Below are 20320 nucleotides of genomic sequence, written 5' to 3'. Positions count from 1 at the left end.
CTCCTCCTCCCTTCTTCATATGTTGGGTGTTTTGTTCTGTGCTCTTTTTAGGAGTGCTCCCATCTAGAGCAGTCCCTGTAGGATGCCCTGTAGAGGTGGTTTGTAGGAGGCAAGTTCCCTCAACTTTTGCTTGTCTGGGAATTGTTTAATCCCTCCTTCATATTTAAATGATAATGGTGCTGGATACAGTAGTCTTAGTTCGAGGCCCTTCTGTTTCATTGCATTAAGTATATCATGCCATTCTCTTCTGGCCTGTAGGGTTTCTGTTGAGAAGTCTGATGATAGCCTGATGGGTTTTCCTTTGTAGGTCACCTTTTTTCTCTCTCTCACTGCCTTTAATACTCTGTCCTTGTCCTTGATCTTTGCCATTTTAATTATTATGTGTCTTGGTGTTGCCCTCCTTGGATCCCTTGTCGTGGGAGTTCTGTGTACCTCTGTGGTCTGAGAGGCCATTTCTTCCCCTAGTTTGGAGAAGTTTTCAGCAATTATTTCTTCAAAGACACTTTCTATCCCTTTTTCTCTCTCTTCTTCTTCTGGTACCCCTATAATGTGGATATTGTTCCATTTTGATTGGTCACTCAGCTCTCTTAGTATTCTTTTATTCCTGGAGATCATTTTATCTCTCTCTGAATCAGCTTCTCTGCGTTCCTGTTCTCTGTTTTCTAGTCTATTAATGCTCTCTTGTATCTCGTCCATTCTGTTTTGAAGTCCTTCCAGAGCTTGTTTTATTTCTGTATTCTCCTTCCTTAGTTCTTGCATATTTCTCTGCAAGTCCATCAGCATGGTTATGACTTTTGTTTTGAATTATTTTTCAGGAAAACTGGTTAAATCTATCTTCCCAGGTTCCTTCTCAGGGGAAGATGTAGCAGATGCCGAAGCTGTCTGGGTTAGTCTTGTCTGGATCATATTTTTTTGCCTTTTCATGTTGACAGGTGCTATTGACTGTCAGCTGGGAGGGCCAAACTTTTCACTTGCTATGGGCCTTTCTTTCCTGGGACAACTGCAACCCCTAGTGACTTGTGTTGAGTAATTGCATGTAGACTGGGTCTTTGTGTCTTGCCTGACCAGTATGGAGGAAGGTCCCTTTCTGAGGGCAGGGCCTGCCTTAGGCTGCTTCTCTGCTTTCGCAGCACCCGGAGGGGTAATGGACAGGGGGGCTGTTTGGCTGTTTACCTCAGTGAGGGGTCTCAGAGCTGTTGCCCAGGTTGTTAGTGCACCCAGTTTTCCCTGTAATTTCTAGCCACTGGGCTGTGACTTGTGTTGTTTCCATCCAGCTGTTATGTCCCTGTCCCTTTAAGACTTTCAAAAAGCACTCACTTTTCTTTGTCACAGGGGCATCAGCTTCAGAACCTGCTCAGAGGTCTTGCTGCCCTGTTTCCCTAGTTTCCAGCCCTCCATGCATGCACTGTGTCTGCACTTTGGTGCGGGTGGCTGGGGCTGGGTGTTTAGCAGTCCTGGGCTCTCTCTCCCTCCTTGCTCCGACACCTCTCCTCCAGCCAGGAGCTGGGGGAAGGCGTGCTCGGGTCCCGCCGGGCCGGGGGTTGTATCTTACCCCTTTCACCAGGCGCTGGGTCTCACACGTGTGGATGTAGTCTGGCTGTTGTCCTGTGTCTTCTGGCCTCTCTTTTAGGATTAGTTGTATTTGTTGTATTTTCAAAAATATATATGTTTTGGGGAGGAGATTCCCACTGTCCTACTCACGCTGCCATGTTGGTTCCGGCTCCCCTGTACTGTACTTTTCATCCCCACAACTTTATAATGTTGTAACTGGAAGTATCTCTTTACCCCCTTCTCCTAGTTTGTCCTTTCCTCCAACCCATTCCTTTATGAAAGCCACCAATTCTATATATTTATGAGTCCATTTCTGTTTATTTGTTCATTCTATTTTTTTTAGATTCCATATATAAGTAAAATCCTATGGTATTTGTCTCTCTCTGTCTGACTTATTTCACTTAGCATAATACCCTCCAGGTCCATCATTGTCACAAACAGCAACATTTGTGGCTTATTTGTGGCTAAGGAAAGTAATATTCCATTGTGTATATGAACTAACTCTTCATCCATTCATCTATTGTTGGGCACTTACGTTGCTTCCATATCTTGGCTATTGTAATAATATGGTGATAAACATATGAGAGTATATATCTTTTCAAATGAGTGATTTTGTTTTCTTCAGGTAAAATCCCAGAAATGGAATTGTTGGTCATTTGGTAGTTCTGTTTTTAATTTCTGAGAGATCTCCATACTTTGCATTGTGGCTGCACCAATTTATATTCTTAACAATAGTGTTTAAGGGTTCCCTTTTCACCACATCCTCACCAATCCTTACTATTTCTTGCTTTTTTTATTCTTCTTGAATTCTGGCTTCTGTGAGATGTTGTATCATTGTGGTTTTGATTTGCATTTCCCTGATAATTAGTGATGTTGAACATCTTTTCATGTGTCTGTTGGACATCTGTATGTCTTCTTTGGAAAATATCATTCAGGTCCTTTGCCCATTTTTAATAGGATTATTTGTTTTTTGTGTGTTGAGTTGTATGGATTATTTATGTACTTTGGATATCAATCCCTTGTCAGATATGTCATTTGCAAATATATTCCCCCATTCAGTAGATTGCCTTTTGTTTTGTTCATGGTTTCCTTTGTTGTGCAGAAACTTTTTAGTTTAATGGAGTCCCACTTGTTTATTTTGATTTTAGTTTGCCTTCCTTGGGGAGACATAGCCAGAAAAAATTGCTAATGCTAATGTTCAAGAGTTTACTGCCTTTGTTTTCTTTTAGTTTCAGTTCTTATGTTTAGCTCTTTAACCCATTTTGAATTTATTTTTGTATATGGTGTAAGACAGTGGTCCAGTTTATTCTTCTGCATGTAGCTATCCAGTTTTCCCAGTACCATATACTGAATATTTAATGTTTTTTAAAAAGTTCTATGAGTTCTATAGGAAAAAGATCGCAGAAAAAACATTTGTAACTATGTGTGGTAACTGATGTTTATTAAGTTTACTGTACTGATTATTTTGCAATAAATATGGAATCATTATGCTGTATACCTGAAGCAAATATAATGTTATGGGTCAATTATATCTCAATTGAAAAAACACTGACAATATCATCTATTTTGCAAGGACGTGGAGCAACTAGAACTGTCATACATTGCTGGGGGGAATAAAAATTGTTTTAAACACTATGGAAAGCTGTTTGATACTATCTTTAATAACAATTGACACGCATGTGTCCTATGACCAGGCAAAAGGAAAAAAAAAGAGGATCCCATTGTGCCACAACATTAGCTCCTTCTAAGACACACAGACTATACAAAAACTCAGAAATACAGTATCTAAAAGTTCAGGTCTTGTGGAGGACATACAAATCTAGATTTAAATTCCATTTCTGCCATTCCCTAGTGGCTTAACTTCTTTGGGTTTAGGTTTTATTGCCTGTAAAATGGGTTGATCAGGAAATCAAGTAAAACAATGCATGCAGAACTCATTTCCCATAATAAGTGCTCACTAAATGATAGCTCCTTAATATCCAGCCCATGATGGTGGTTTAAAAAATATTCATTTGATTAATTGAAGATGGGAGTCCCAAGGATGTTTTTGTTGGTTCTTTAAATCAGGGATGTTCTTTCTAGAAGCAGAGTTTGAATAGGCAGCAGGCCAAGTTCTGGCAAAACTTCCATTAAGCCCTGTGCCTACCTTGCGATTCCATGTTGCCTCCATGTGTCTTGTCACTCTTTCCCCCACTCCACAGAGGCTCCGGAAATGCTGCCGTTCATGGGCGTCCATTATAATCTGAAAGAGCCTTAGTTTTGCTGGGAGGCAATCTGATGAAACTGATTCTCATTTGGTAAATGACCATCTCACCCACTCAGAGATATTTGCCTTTTACAAGGAAGCCCAGGGTGTCAATTCAAAAGAACAAATTGGCAGAATTTCAGGAAGCAGATCAAACAGAAGAAATCCTTTAGTATGGGCAAAGCACCTAGAGTGAGGATAGACTTAGGACTCACACCCCTTAAATTATTGCATTAAGTGGAGCCCTTACTGGCCCAGTGGGCAGGTGACCGATCCCCAGGGTGGCTGCCTTTGTGGGGAGATTCTTTCTCTCCAGGCAACTTTTCTTCTGGAGATCCTTTGGCTATACTTTCTACTCCCCCAGCATCACCACTCTGACTCTAAGATAAACATCAGTCAAAAGTACCAAAATCAAGGCTTTATCTCACAGAAAAAATTAAAAATCTGCAATAGCTTTTTTTCCCTCTGAACGTGGGAATTTGTGATTAAAAGTTTTTCTTCCAGTAGGAAATGACTGAATAAAACTGCAAAAGTAATTTAACTTCCAGAAGCTGGGAATTGCTTGCATTATTATCATAGATAAAATCATAGATCATCTATGACAGGTAATAGGCCCCAGATGGTGAAGTCCACAAATAATCCCCGAAGTTCCTTTCCATCTTTTTCAAGCTGTTCTGACTTCAAATATTTTATCAAAGATGTTAATAAGCAAGAAAGCCAACTAGTTTTATAAAACTAGACAATAGAAACCCCTCACCCCCAAGTGCATTATTATGACTCCAACACTGGTAGAGATCTTGATGAGGAAAGGAAAAGCCTAAATAGGAAAGAAAGAAATTGTGAGACCAAGTTAGCCTTCTAACTGAATAATTTCTAAATAATTATTCATTTACAATTTTTCCCTAAAATAAAAATCTTTGGCCATGGCTTGTACTGTGATGCGAACAGTGTTTACATCAATACTGTAGGGTACCTATATTTACCATTTATAAAACTATTGCTTCTCTAGTCTCTAACAATATTTTCTTATAATTCTTTTCCAAGCTGAAAACACAATGATGGACAAGTTTTCCCCCAAAGCACTAGAAAACCTTTGCTCAGGCTGGTTCTCCCTTCAGGTGAAGCTAGGGGAGGCCATCAGGGGAAACTAGAACCTTTTCTTAGACTCCAGCATTTCTTGATATAGCAACCCAGGAGTAAGCATTAATGCCTCTGGAGTACAGCGAGAGCTTGTCCTCAAAGTGTCTTCACATCCTATTCAATTCGTGCATCACTGATACCCTCTGGGAAAAGTGTTTTAGGGGAATGAGAGTTGCCAACATTGACAGCACCTCCAGAAATGCTGGTGCCAGACCACCTCGAGGGTTTGAATGGGAAAAGTAGCATCGCAGAGACCTTGGTCTCCTAGGAATGTGAATAAGACTGGTTCACCTTCACACTGAGATGAACAGGGAGCACTGAACCCAAATCCTCAGCTCCCCAGGGTGGAGCAGCCCTTCAGGGGCCAGGGCCACCCCACTTACTGCCTAAGCTTTAAGCTGTGGGGCCTTTCCAAGACCACACCTCCTTGGCTGCTGTTCTGAGAGCCTCCACTGGCACTGGACACGCTGACTTAACATTAGGTCAACCATGAGTTCACACCTTTTTACCAAACTGCTTTATTTCTCAAATACTTCCATTCTCCTTCCTTGTTACTTGCTACCTGGGAGAGAAACACTGAGAAACAGTTGACTTAGACATCTTCCCTGATAGAGATACTGATGCCCTAGGAGGTGGTGCCTTCTTACGTTTGTCAATCTCAGGGTTACCTCACCTTTCCCCCTTTGTAAACTCTTCCAACACCTCTTTAACCCATGACCATAGTAGATACCCTCTGCTACCTGTCATGGGTTCTGTTCTCTTAACTGGACCCTGACTGATACAAATATACCTCAAACTGGTCATGCGCATGTTCGCTAGGTTTTTACTGGTGTTAGAAGAATGGATGGACTTGTCTTCCACACTGTCCTTTGAGGTCCCTTGTGTCCCTTCCAGTCCTACGGGGCATTGAGCAGACATCTGCTACTACGGTCTGTGATCCCAATTATTTGCCTCCAGTTGGCAGGTCCGCAAATTCTGCACTTGTTTCTCTGATCCCAAGTCTCTGCTGATTCTCTGAGCATCTTCAAGCCCCTTCATTAGGGCCCACAGGGGCTCTGGGATCTCCTGAAGACTGTAGGTCCCCATGGCTAATGTCTCTGTCTGTCTGTCTGTCTGTCTTTCTCTTTCTCTTTCTCTACACCCCCCTGAACCAATTCCACTTTATTGCCCTTTCTCTTTTTTGGATATGGTACCAATTTAAATACAGGATGTCTACAAGCTTGCAGCCTTCTCTAGGTTATGCTCAAGGAAGTGGGCTACTACAATCAATTTCATTGTGTTCCCTCCTGCTTACACAGATGTGTCAATACCTCCCACCTTACTGTGGTTCAACCCTAAGAGAACAGGATAAAGCAGGGACACTGGGATCTCATTCTCCCCTGAATCTAAAAGAATTTGCTTTTACTTCTTCATCCCATTTGCAGGGATTTACCCCAGACTATTTCCTTCTCCCCAAGGTGTTTTTTTTAATATTCACTACTTTCCTGGGAATCATACTGAAAGAAAGGCTGCAGGAAAACCTGATTTCATGTTGGGGGAAAGGAATGCAAAAAATATCTTCATCACATTTTAACATATGACTCCCACTGTGTGCTCCCTCTAGTACATCTCTGTGCCCCTCACACAATGTTTATTCTTAGTTAGGTGTCACCTCTTTCTAAGTGAGTGAGGGCCAGAGCGCTCTTCTTCACTCATCCCATAGGCCTGTGCTGTTCAGTAGGGCAGCCACAGGCCACACATGCTGTTAAGTACCTGAAGCATGGCTTGTCTGAACTAGGATGTGCTATAAGGGTACTAAATTGCATGCCATGTGTTGAAGACTAAGTATTTTAAGAGAATGTAATGTACTACATGGGTAATTTTTATATCGATTACAGGTTGCAATGACAGTGTGGATTACTGGGATAAATGACAATATTATTAAGATTAATTGCACTGGTTTCTTTTTAGTTTTTTAATGTCTCTCTTAGAAAATTTTTAATCATGCATATTCACGCATCATATTTCTGTTAGGCAGCAGCTGGTGCTGTGAGACCTAGGACAGTTGTGGTTGTTGACTGTGGTACTTACAGCTCATGTCCAGTGCATTTGCACCCGGGTGGCCCTACCAGCAGTGTTGTCCATTTGGCTTAGTGTCCTGCCGTCAAATGTAGTTAATCTCTTTCCTATCACCTGATCATCATGGCCTTTGGTAGCCCAGAGTTGTCACATAACATTGGATCGAATGAATAAATGAATGCATGAATGAAAATTCAGATGATATTTTCTTCAGTTTTGCCATGCAACTCTGACATGACAGAAAATTACATAAATCTGTCACACTACTAACCTGATTTCCATTCTCTGCCCTGTGACTTGGAAGACAGCTAGTGAGTGTCACATTAATGTCAAAGCACAAACAATATAGAAGCCTCCTGCACAGTCTCTTGAGTGGGAGATTTAATTTCTGCTTTCAGATGTGGTATCAGATGAGTGCCAAGAGATACGAGTGTAGTCCATGCACATTTCCCTGACTCCGATCTCAGCCTAAGCTGCAGTGACAGGGTCAGCCCCACGGTCAGCTCCACACAGGGCTGAGCAGCAGCTGTTGGCAGAGCGTGCCTGGGAAGTCCCATGAGAAACTTCTACCCCTAATACATCCTCCTTCTTTCCTCCCTCAGAGAGTTGACTCCCTATTATGGGTTGAATTGTGCCCCCTCCCTCTGATTCATACGTTGCAGTCCTGACCCCTAGTACCTCAGAATGAGGCCTTATTGGAAACAGGGCCATTGCAGATGGAATTAGTTGAGATGAGGTCACACTGGAATAGGGTGAGCCTCTAATCCAATATGGCCGGTGTCCTTAGGAGAAGGGGAGATTTGGACTGAGACACACACCATGTGAAGTGAAGGCAGAAGCCAAGGAGCACCAGAGACTGCCAGCCCACCCCCAGGAGCGGGGGGGGAGGCCTGGAGCGCTCCTTCCTCACAGTCCTCAGAATGAACTGACCCTGCTGGTCCTTGATCTAGGACTTCCAGCTTCCAGAAGAGTGAGACAGTAAATTACTTTGTTACAGCAGCCCTAGAAAATTACTAGAGCCCCTCAGTCTAAATTACATCCCTGGTTCTTTCTCATGCCGCTTCCTTCCTGGTACTTATGACATTTGTATTTTTTCCTGGGCATCTGTTTGTGTAATGTCCAATCCTATTTTTCTACAAGTGCCATGAGATACTGGTGTTTGGTCCACCACTGCACACTCAGATCTAGAAATGAAGAGTCACCCCATAGACATGTTTTAATGAATATGTGTGCTGTCCTGCCATTGGAACCAGAAATGCAACAATTCCAGGACCACACACATCACTCCTCAGGAAGAAAGTCAGAATGCCTGAGAACACACACTAACAGGGTGTAGGGTGTCTCAGCAGCCCTCCTTCATCAAGGGGAACAGTGACCTTTATCCATGACCTCTTTGGCACAGGCTAGTCTATCATATCAGCTGGCTGGTATCGGGCGGGAATCAGGAGCCTGAGATAAGTTCTAGGAATAGAGCCCTACGCCCCTGGGGACAGCAGGCCTAAGGAGGCATCCCAGTGTGTGTGCATTTTTGAAGAGGCAGGAGAAGTGTTCTTCTAGGATCAGAGCAACAAGGAAGCAAAGGGTACCAAGTGCTGGGCAGTGGGAGGGGAGCCAAGTAAAGGGAGCCCAGCAGAAATGATCACCAGAGCTGTCATTTACTGGATCCGGACTAGGTGCCAGGCCATAGGCTTGACTTAATGTATCCCATCAAACTCCCACAACACACTTGCCAGCAAGTATTATTATTCCCATTTTACATGAGAAAACTGAAATGTAGGGAGTTTAAATAATTTGCCCAAGGTCACACAGTTAGTGAGTAGTGAGTGATAAAAGCCAGAATTACAACCAGCAAGCTGCTGTTATGATCGTTTCCCCACTTCCTGATCTTGCACACAGCTAGTTTGGATGACTATCTTTCATACTGTGATCACTAAATGTGGAAAAACCTATGTATTTTAGAAAGCGTCATATACCAATGCTTGTTTATTGTCCATCTCCCTCTACTAGGTTGCAAGCTTCTTGAGATAGTAGGATTATGCCTCCTTTATATTTGCAAACACAAACTTAATTAGGTTTTGCATTCCTACTACCCTACACAGGACCCAGCACATAGTAGAAGCTCAAAAATGTTTGTATTATGAATTAAATAAGCATTTGTTGATCACCTATACATACTTTAAAAGAAATTAATCAATTGTAGAATCTTCTGGTCAGGGGAAGAACACAGACATAAGTATTGGCCTGGAATTAGCATTTCTCTTCTCCACTTCTCAGTCATGGAGTACTGCAGTGTAGCTATATTTTGTGAGAATAAAAAAGCATTCAGTGCCACTCTATAGAAAGTTTCCATCCTGAATTGCCAAGTTGCCCTTCTCTAGTTACCCATTCTCTTTCTTATTCTAGCTTCTAATGCTCAACTTTCTATTGGATTATTACCTTTTGCACACCTACACCAATTTTTCTTGGAGCTGTTTTTGCTAAATCAGGAACTTTTTATTTTAATAATATCTCCAAGGTAATCAAGTGATGGATATTTTCAAATTAGATCATTCTGAAAGGTAGCTAATTTTAGACAGGCAGCTATTGATGGGAGACCTGGTGATAACATCCTCTCTCCCCTAATAAGGGAACGTGAAGCTCCCATTCCCCAACGAAGGTCACATTAAATTGTTCCTTGGCAATATCTTTTCTTTTACTTGCTCATCTTCTAAGCAGGGAAAGGAGGACGTCCAAACACCAACATGAAGAATACTATGCAAAATGCTAAACATAAATAGTGAAGAATACCAAGCAAGGAATATTTTAAAAGAGAACCTGTAGTAGTTTCATAGTTCTAGAAAACGGCATTGCCGCCACACTGGTTTACAGCAAAAGCAATTATTCTAGGGTCAAAAGCCCCACTCTCTACAGAACTATTAAAACCCAGTACGCTTCAGCTGGGTGGAGGCCATCCTATTTAATGTCCTTTCCACTCAACAGTACAAACTCAGAAATAAGAAGTGAGCAGCTGAACTGAAACTATTTTGTCCTCTCTTTACATATGATATTGAAGTTAAATATTGCAATGAAATGGCTCACACATGGCTCAAATCCTGAATAGTAACCTATACTGATCACAGGCTTTACAACACAGGCCTTGAGGGGCAAAATGCTTGTGTATTGTAATTTAGTATTTATGATGTTCTGTCGCCATCTCCTGGAAGAAAAGACCAAGAACACAAAAAGGGGTGCTAAGAGTTCAGGCTTCTATGAAGATAATTTTCTTCAAGGCTCAGGAAAAGTAGAGTCTCTACAGCCACTGAAGATACATATTTGCATCACTTTCCAGTTGAATTAGCATAATGTTGGGCAACCAAGAAATCTAAAAGGCAAATATCCAGAACTTCGGCGTCAGTTATTTGAGAGCAAAAGATAACATCAAGTCTATGAGTAATGAGTCTTTAGAGTTGCTAGTCCCCAGAGAAATTCTGAGTTCTCATTAGTAAAAAGATATGAGATCTCATTTTGCAAGAGTCAATAGTGCTGCCAGAGCACAGAGAGATACTAAAAGAATAATTTCCATACTCTGCTTTGAAAGTAATCATCCTTATCTTTACTTTATAACCCTCAGAATTTGGCAAAAGAGTTCTAAGGATTTCAAAACATTATTGATGGGACTAAGAATTTTTCCACATTAACTCTTATTTTCCAGGCTAGCTTGTGTTGGAGTTATTTACACATATGGCACAAATACAACCAAATGCATTGGAATATTTGGCTTTCTCTACACAAGATTCCATCAGTCTTTATTTCCTAAGATTTGGTATACACAACAAAAAAAGGATCATAAAGCAATACTTTAAAATATTATTTTTAAAATCCCTAAGATCATATGTCTTTTCTGTCAATATCCTCATACAAGGAGAGAAAAAAAAAAACCAAAAATTTTAGAGTAGGAGGTATTTTAGTCCAAACATTTCACAGTCCCGAATCACAACTTATATTCACAGAATGGGGGGAAGATATCTAAGGTCAACACCCACCAATCACCAGAAGGGACAGTTTAAACCATCTGTTCTCTCTAAACATTTCCCCCAGTCCTGCCCCACCATCCTGACTTTTGGGGAATTTTACAGCTTATGCAACTCACCATCATACTGAAGCCAAAGATGGCTTGTTGCCTTTCTGAATACACAGTTTGCTTATTCATACGACATAGATCAAGGAACACAGGCTTAGGATCCTAGAGCTGGAAGGGACTGTTCTTTGTAACTGATCAAAGTGATGTGCTGATGATACACATCCCAGTGGCCTGTTTGGGAAGTGGCAGGTTTGAACACTGTATTGAAATATATCAGCTTTCCTCCTTATTTTTTTTTAAACTTGGCTCCTCCTGAGGGCCTACCCATACAAAGCTCTGTAAGGAACATCTGACAGCTCTCATTCCCACAAAGCTGTGTTGTCTAATCTGACTTCCCATGATACCCACAAACTGAAAGGAAAAGCATGGTGGTCCAGAGAAGAGTTGACATAACGACACCACATCCTCCCCTGGCTCTGCCTCTTTACGGTGTGGCTCATGTCACCTGATATTTAGTAGGCTTACTTGACAGAGTTGATCACTGCATGGGAATTCTTCCCAAAGCTTGTGGCTAACAGGGGAAACAACCTTTGTTAATGGCCAAACTTCTTGAGGCAAGAACTCTGCACACACATCAGTGACAAAAATATTCCAGCATCGCATTGAACCCACAGTTTGGGGTCAGAAGTTGCTTTTATAAATATTCACTGGCACATGACCAAATTCTTGGAATCTTTGAAATCCACCAGCTTCCCCTTGATTCCTCTCTCTCCCTCACCGTGGAATCTTGGTTGCTATGATACTTGAGTGGTTTTAGAGACCTTCCTGTTCATCTTTCAGCTACTTCCCAGGTGAACATTTGCAATTTTGTAATGACAAATCCATGTAGCCAAGATGCATGACCAGTGTATGCAAGGTTTGATGCTATCAGTTCAGCAAACAGCTTCCAGCATTCTGCAGTCTCTCATCAAAGTGAGAGAGCCATGCTGGAACCTATCAATAATACTACGCAAAAGTAAACTGAGAAGCTGGCTACCTTCATAAAATTAATTTCAAAAGTATTCAAAAATATATCAGAAATTATCAGTGATCCTTTTCCCTGTAGATTTGACCAGTCTCGAATGAGTTGACTATAGGCAATTTCTCAACTTCCACTCTCCCACCGCAAACAATCTCGAGAGCGCAGAACTACTTGGTAGTTTCCCAAAATGTACCATTGCCTCAGGTCTCCTTGCTTCACATATGCTCTTGTTTCTACTTCAAATGTTTCCCTCTGACCATATGGGTAGCACTCACTTGTCCTTTAAACTTCAGCTTGGGAGTTTCCTTCTCTTACCTCCTCCCAGCAGTCTGAAGCTCCTCACCTCTGTGCTCCTACAATTTCCGTTTATACCTCCATAGTGGCACCTAAGAATGCTAGTGAAAGTTGTTGGTTTTCTCCTCCCACCAGCCATGGGGTCATTCTGGGAAGGGAATAAGAGTTTGAGTCTGTGTCTCAGCCCTCAGGACTGTGTCTAACATGCAGCAAGTGTTTGCCAATGGATGACTCGTCCAGGCACACAGTGCTGTGGACAGCCAGCCAGTTCAGACAGGCACCTCCTTTCCTCTGTCCCCCCTTATCCATCTGGTGTTCTAGACAGCCCCATCTCTCCATCAGCCAAAATTTGGGACCCATGAAGATTATCAAAGCAGTTACAACTCCTCATCCTTCCAGGCCTCCCTGGAGAACTGCTGACTCAAGTCCAGCCATGAATGGCCCACCTAACCCGTGTGGCCAGTCCCTCTAACAAACAGGCATGTAGGCCTATGCCAGGAGTACAGTTGACACTCAGGTATTGTAGGAACCTGATTCTTTAAGTCATGATCTCAGTATACCTTCTTCACCCAACCCAACTCACTAAAAATCCTCCCCTGGCTCTGCCTCTTTACGGTGTGGCTCATGTCACCTGATATTTAGTAGGCTTACTTGACAGAGTTGATCACCACATGGGAATTCTTCCCAAGAACAACCCAACTCATTATTTTTTCTCCTAATGTCAACTTTATTATAAAGGGAGTTCTCTCTCCAGGGTATAAATTAATTAATCACTACAATTTTAAATTTCTCACTGAATCCATAGTGGCACCATTATTATAAGCAGGATATTCAAACAGATCTCTTAACTTCTAGAGACTGTGTAACAGAGGGAAACTACAGGTCCCAGGTAATATTTATGAAAACTGAACTTCTGACCCAATGGGATGCTGAAATTTTGTTTTCACTGACATGAGTGTAGAGTTCCTGCCTCAAGAAGTTTAGTCGTAACTAAAGCTGTTTCTCCTGTTAACCACCAGCCTTGGGAAGAATTCCCATGCAGTGATCAACTCTGTCAAGTAAGCCTACTAAATATCAGGTGACATGAGCCACACCGTAAGGAGGTAGAGTGAGGGGAGGATGTGGCGTCATTGTGTCAACTCTTCTCTGGACCACCATGCTTTTCCTTTCAGTTTGTGGGTATCATGGGAAGTCAGATTAGACAACACAGCTTTGTGGGAATGAGAGCTGTCAGATGTTCCTTACAGAGCTTTGTATGGGTAGGCCCTCAGGAGGAGCCAAGTTTAAAAAAATAAAGAAGGCTGATATTTCAATACAGTGTTCAAACCTGCCACTTCCCAAACAGGCCACTGGGATGTGTATCATCAGCACATCACTTCGATCAGCTACAAAAGAACAGTCCCTTTCAGCTCTAGGATCCTAAGCCTGTGTTCCTTGATCTATGTCGTATGAATAAGCAAACTGTGTATTCAGAAAGGCAACAAGCCATCTTTGACTATTTCAGGATGATGGTGAGTTGCATAAGCTGTAAAATTCCCCAAAAGTCAGGATAGTGGGGCAGGAAGGGGGGTATATGTATAAGGAGGACAGATGGTTTAAGCTCTTCTTTCTAATGATTAGTGGGAGTTGACCTTAGAATTTTTCTGCCACATTTTTACAAAATCATTTTTATTTATTATTTTCTGAAATCTTTCACCAAATTTAAATGTCACAAAAGTATAGCCTTCTCAACTCTATTCCATCATATTCTGGAACAGAATGCAGTTTTCTCCAATTAAAAATAGGAGCTCCATCCAAAGATATCCCCCAAGTACAAATAGTCCAAAGTTCAATCACGGAATTTCAGCATTAAATCCTCTATATCACTTAAACTTTTATTGTTACATTTGTTCACTTTCTTGCTCTTATGGGGATAAATTTCACTGCTTCTCTGTAGGCATCATTTCAATAACTTTAATTCCCTTAAACATTTTGCAAGCTGAAGACTTTTGGTCCTCTACTTGTTGAGTGCCTTGATTAAAGATTCTAATACTTTTAAATAAGATGCAATCATATGTAGAGAATTTGTTTACAGAAATGTCTACTACCATTGTAGACTGCTTGGCTTGATTAGTGCCAGTGTCAGAAAGAATACTGAGCTTGTTAGAATAAGGACTTGAGATATAGTTTCCAATACTACTTGTGATCTCAATGTTCTAGTATCTGGTTATTCTGCTTACCAATTTTGGGATCTGCAGATACCTGAGATATATAAAGTCCAGAATGTGTACACTTATCAAATGTTAACATGTCAATTTCTGTCTATTCATCACTAACACTTTGTTCAAATATCCCCTTTCAAGAAAGCCTTCTTCTTTAAGTCTCCAAGTAATTATTTTATTTTGTATGCTCTTAGTACTACACTTTTGCCATATCACAATAACAGAATAATATTTCAGTGTTGAACTATGTATTTTCCATTTCTGCTCTTCCCCACCACTGCTCCCAATACCACATGCCACCACTCAGACAGCAGCTGGAATTTCTGTATGTACTGCCCTTAGTCACAGAGGCCATGAGTTTCAATTATTAAAGCCAGAAAATTGAGAAAGAATGACTTCTTGTTATTTGAAAGAGGTTGTTTTGTCTAATTTTGTTTTTTAAGTTCTGAAAAACTGGGCCTTCAATATCATAAGCCTAATCCTATTGGATCTGAAGCACAGACGTGATACAATAAACCCTACAGTGTGATGACATGAGCTCCTTATTACTCCCCAAATAAAATAAGAGAGACTAGAGAGTAGAAAAGGGAGACAGAGTCAGAGGGCCTGTGACAAGCATGAATAATCCAGAGGGTTTCTGAGAAAGGGCTCAGCCCTCCAGGCCGTGGTCTGAGTCCTGAGAGCAAGGCGGCAACAGGAACCCCGAACCTGCAGTAGAAATCCCAGGGAAGCTTGAGGGGATCCCAGAGCAGAGCTTCTCAGAGTATTGTCCAGAAAGGTATGAGTCTTACAGAGAAGCCTAAATATAGTCTGGCAGCATTAGCAAGAGAAGACACATAGGCTGTTGGGCCTGGAGGACGTCCCACCACATCCCACTCTGCTCATTCCCAAGCTTCCGGAGAGGAATGCAGAATACATTTCTTAAGAACCCCCGTGGGCTCCCAATGGCCTCTGGGGATGCAGCATAAAGGGAGAGGTCATGACAGCCAGATGCCTCTGTGGGATCAGTTAACTCAAAGGAAGTAGTGACTATAACCGCTGAGCCCAAGGGGCAGGCAGAGAGCTGCATCTCTGCAGAGACTGGTGGGGCCACAGAATGGCCTGACTTCCAAAGCCAGGAGGGTGAGTGAGCGCTGTAGTAATCTGTTCAGGTGCTACAACAAAATCCCATCACTGGGTGGCTTATAAACAATAGAAATTTGTTTCTCACAGTTCTGGAGGCTGGGAAGTCCCAGATCAAGGCAACTTCAGATTCTGTGCCTGGTGAGTGCCCACCTCTTTGTAGATGGCCATCTTCTCGCTGTGTCCTTACATGGCAGAAGAGGTGAGAGAGCTCTCTGGGGCCTCTTTTATAAGGGCACTAATCCCATTTGTGAGGACTCCGTCCTCATGACCTAGTCAGCTCCCAAAGACCCCTCTTCCAAATACTCTCACATCAGATATTAGGTTTCAATATCAGTGTATAGCAAAAGCTACCTCTGAGGAAAAGGGCAGAGAATTCTGAAAGATACAGAGACTTAAACCAGAACAGACTAAGTTACCTTAAATTGGAAAGATTGAAACTTTCATTACCTGGTAGGAATGGAGGCTTGTGACTTGCATTAATTTTAATGTTAATGAAACAAATGTATACTTTTTCAAGTATGTAAGTATATTTATACTACTCCAAGCCCTTACTCTATAAAAATGAAAACCTAGTATATTAATATCATTTATTCACTTAACCAAAAATTAAATGTTTATTTAAAGCACAGTGCTGACAGCTGGGGATATAAAGATAGGTGAATTTAAGAAATTTATGTTTTAGTGCAGGAGATCTTATAGTTACATGTAATAAGAATTACTGTAAGGCATATGTATTTGTTTTCAGAGGCTGCTATAACAAATTATCACAAACTCAGTGACTTAAAACAACAGCAATTTATTCTCTCAGTTCTGGAAGCCAGAAGTCTGAAACTAAAATAGTGGTAAAAACAATATTTACTAAATTAAGAAGTCTGTGGAGCACTAATATATAATTCACATATAATATATAAATCTGTCCAAAATAAGTTGTATGATCTGCCAATCAAAAGAGAGTCATTTTTACATATTTTATGTAACTACACATAATTTATGGCTGATGAATTGATGTGACAAACCTGATGTTAATTAAAAATAGTATACTTCAGCATGGCACTGTATTTTCTGTGCTTGCAGTCTATTATCAACTGAATTTTTGAAATGCTTCATTCATTCAATAAATTACTTGTAAAATCAACCCAAGCAGCCTATAATGGTATTAGACATTTTTGTAAACAAATTCTCTACATTTGATTGCATTTTATTTAAAAGTATTGGAATCTTTAATCAAGGCATTCAACAGCAGGAAGACCAAAAGACTTCAGCTTGCAAAATGTTTTAGGGAAATAAAAGTACTGAAACAATGCTTACAAATAGAGAAGCAATGAAATTTGTCCCTACAAAAGCAAGAAAGTGAACAAATGTAACAATAAAAGTTTAAATGGTATACAGGATTTAATTTTGAAATTCTGTGATTGAACTTTGGACTCTTTGGACTTGAGGGATATCTTTGGATGGAGCTCCTATTCTTAATTGGGGAAACTACATTCTGTTCTAGAATAGGATGGAATAGAGTTGAGAAGCCCATCCTTTTCCAACATTTAAATTTGGTGAAAGGTTTCAAATAATCATAAATAAAAATACCTTTTCGATAAGTTTTGTATTATACAAATATATGTCAAAGAGTTATTCTGGATTGAAACAAAAATACCTGAGCTAAAATTTTTATTCATTTTAATATAGAAAAGATAGACAAGATATCTTGCACTTAAGAGAATTTGCTGTGAGCTTAGTAAGTACCTCAGCACTCACACAGAAAATATATTCTCATTAAAAATAGGGTCTTCTGAGAAAAGTCCATTAAAGCTGTTAAAAATTTCCTATTTATATGCCATAAATCCCATTTTGAATATTATAGGCAATTTAATGAAAATTTGAGAATCATGTTGAAAAATTACATTATTAAAGAGAAGGAAGAGAAGAAACAGTATAGTAGACTTAGAGACAGACTCAACTAAGAGACTAATTAAAACACAATAATATGTTTCAGAATAATTATGCTTGTGTTTTTTTTTAACATTCAGATAACCAATATATCTGCTTTAATGCTTTTAGAGAGAATTTAAAACATAATTTTTAATGAAATTGTTTTCTATGTCCACTAGTAACATAAAACTGGTTTGTTAATAAGTAAGCAATATTTCAAAAATCATATATTTTAATTATTTTTAACAAGTCTTCTTATTCTAAAAAATAGTTTGGTTAATAAATTAGATTCTCATCTAAGCTCAGATTGGACGGCAGCTTATGAATGTGAAAAGGAGACCTTGTAGGCCATGCCAAGGGGTTCTGATTGTACCCTAACAGCTCAGAGGATAGGACAAGGTGCAAGAAGACAGAATGGGTGACACCAGGCAGGCAGGGTGCCAGGCCCTGACCCCACTTCATCCAGAGCAGCTCGGCTTCTATCTGTTTTACCTGTTGGATTTCTACATAAGCTCTAGTTTGAAAAAAATGGTTCTCTAGCTAAAAGTAAGCTCAAAATTCTGCTGTGGACAATGGTGTCAGGGATGAATTTTAAGCAGAGGTGTAACATGATCAGGTTTGCATTTTTAAAAGCCACTTCGGCAACAAGAGGGAGAATGGACACTTATGAAATGTAAACGCTGGAATATGCAGGTTGAGCTCACGCCTGGAGGACTTCACTAAGGGGCAATGCCGTGCCCTTGGTTTTTACAGAAAATAGAAAAACCATGTTCCCAAAGCCCTTCATGTAGGGATCTGCACATTGAATTATAATTAGAATTCCATGGAAAATAAAAAATACTGTTTCTTTAGATGATCTAATTTAACTTCAGTTATAAATCAACAAGAGCTATATATTATGTGTGTTTCTTTTCTTGACCTAGCTGCCTAGACACTCACAACTAAATTAAGTGTTTGACTATGGCAAATAATTTATTCTAGCTACTTAGAGCACAGACTTTGCCTCTATGTTGCTTGTTTTGCTTTGTCTTTTTCTAAATTGCCATTTCAGATGTCTTAAGAAGTACTGATCTCCATCATAAATAACAATTGTAGTGGTTGCTAACATTACTCTGGGCTCGCATATGCCAGACAATGTTCTAGACTCTTTATATAAACTCACTTAATCCTTACCAAAGCTAAATATGGAACTCTCGGGCTTTGGGTTAGTGAACTTATGAAATACTGGTAACATCAGAGAACATGTTTCCCTTTATCCCCTTATCACCATAAGCTTAACCATTTCTGTGCTTAAAACCCATCAAAGCATTGAAATAGGCAATTTCAAAAAAAGAATAATAATAACTCAAATGAACTAAAAATCAAATCACTGGAAGTCACCTCTCTGATCCTCAACTCCCCATTATGCAAAATAAGTATAAACATAATGATATATAATGAGGCTGCAGGGAGTTTTAATAAGGAAATTAATGTGAAATTATGTTGAAAAAATTTACTGTGGTAAATATATATAATAATGTATGTCTGCTATACTTCAATGTTAAAAAAATATTTTAATGTGGTAAACAAATGTTACTTATGGTCACTCCAAAAAAGAGCCAGTGAGGAGTTCTTTGTTATCTTCTTACACCTCTCATGGGTTCCACTGGCAAGTCACTCTTCACAGTATGTTCACTAGGACCTTGGCCACAGCCTCCTAATGGGTCTTCTGCTTCCCTTTTTCCCTTCTGTGACAGCAGGCAGAGTGATGATTTTAAAACACAGTGTAGATCATACCACTCCTCTGCTCAAAACCCTATGAGGTAGGCAGAATACTGACCCCTCAAAAGCGTCTGCGTCCTAATCCCTGAGTGCCTATGTCCCCTTACATGGCAAAGGGTCTTTGCACGTGTGATTAAACTAAGGATCTTGAGGTGGGGAGAGATGATCCTTGATTTTACAGTCATAATCCCAAGGGTCCTTATATGAGGGAAGCAGAAGTGTCAGAGTCAGAAAGATGGACAAGGGAAGGAGAGGCTGGACTAGTGCCATTGCTGGAGGGGCGCCAAGAGCCACAGAGCGCGGGCAGCCTCTGGAGGTAGGAAAGGCAAGGGACAGGTTCTCCCGTGAAGTCCCGAAAGGAATCAAGCCCTGCCAATCTCTTTGATTTGAGCCCCATGTCACAGATTTAATTGGATCTCCCCCCAGAACATATGTTGGAGTCCTAACCTCTGGTACCCTGGTAGGTGACCTTTTTTGGAAATAGGGTCTTTGCAGAGGTGATCAAGTTCAGATGAAGTCAGTATGGCAGGTCTTATTCCAATACTAATTGTATGTTTATAAATATGGGGAAATTTAGACACAGACATGCACACAGGGAGAATGCAAGGTGAAGATGAGAGCAAACATCAGGAGGATGTTTCTACGAAACAAAGAACACAAAAGACTGCCAGCAGGCCAGCAGAAGCCATGGCAGAGGCCTGGGGAAGATTCTCCCTCCAAGCCCTCAGAATGCACCAGCCCTGATAATACCTTGATCTCAATGTTTCGCCTCAGAACTGTGAGACAATACATTTCTGTTCTTAAAGCCATGCAGTTGTGGTACCTTACCATGCTGGCCCGAGCAAACTAGTCCACCCGTAAGACCCATTTGGTATCTCTGACCCCCAAAACTGTAGGATAATTAGTTTGTATTGCTCAATGCCACTAAGTCTGTGGTAATT

The sequence above is a fragment of the Manis javanica genome, chromosome 10 (assembly GCF_040802235.1).
Source record: "Manis javanica isolate MJ-LG chromosome 10, MJ_LKY, whole genome shotgun sequence".
Classification (NCBI taxonomy): domain Eukaryota; kingdom Metazoa; phylum Chordata; class Mammalia; order Pholidota; family Manidae; genus Manis; species Manis javanica.
This window is presented reverse-complemented; position numbering follows the sequence as displayed.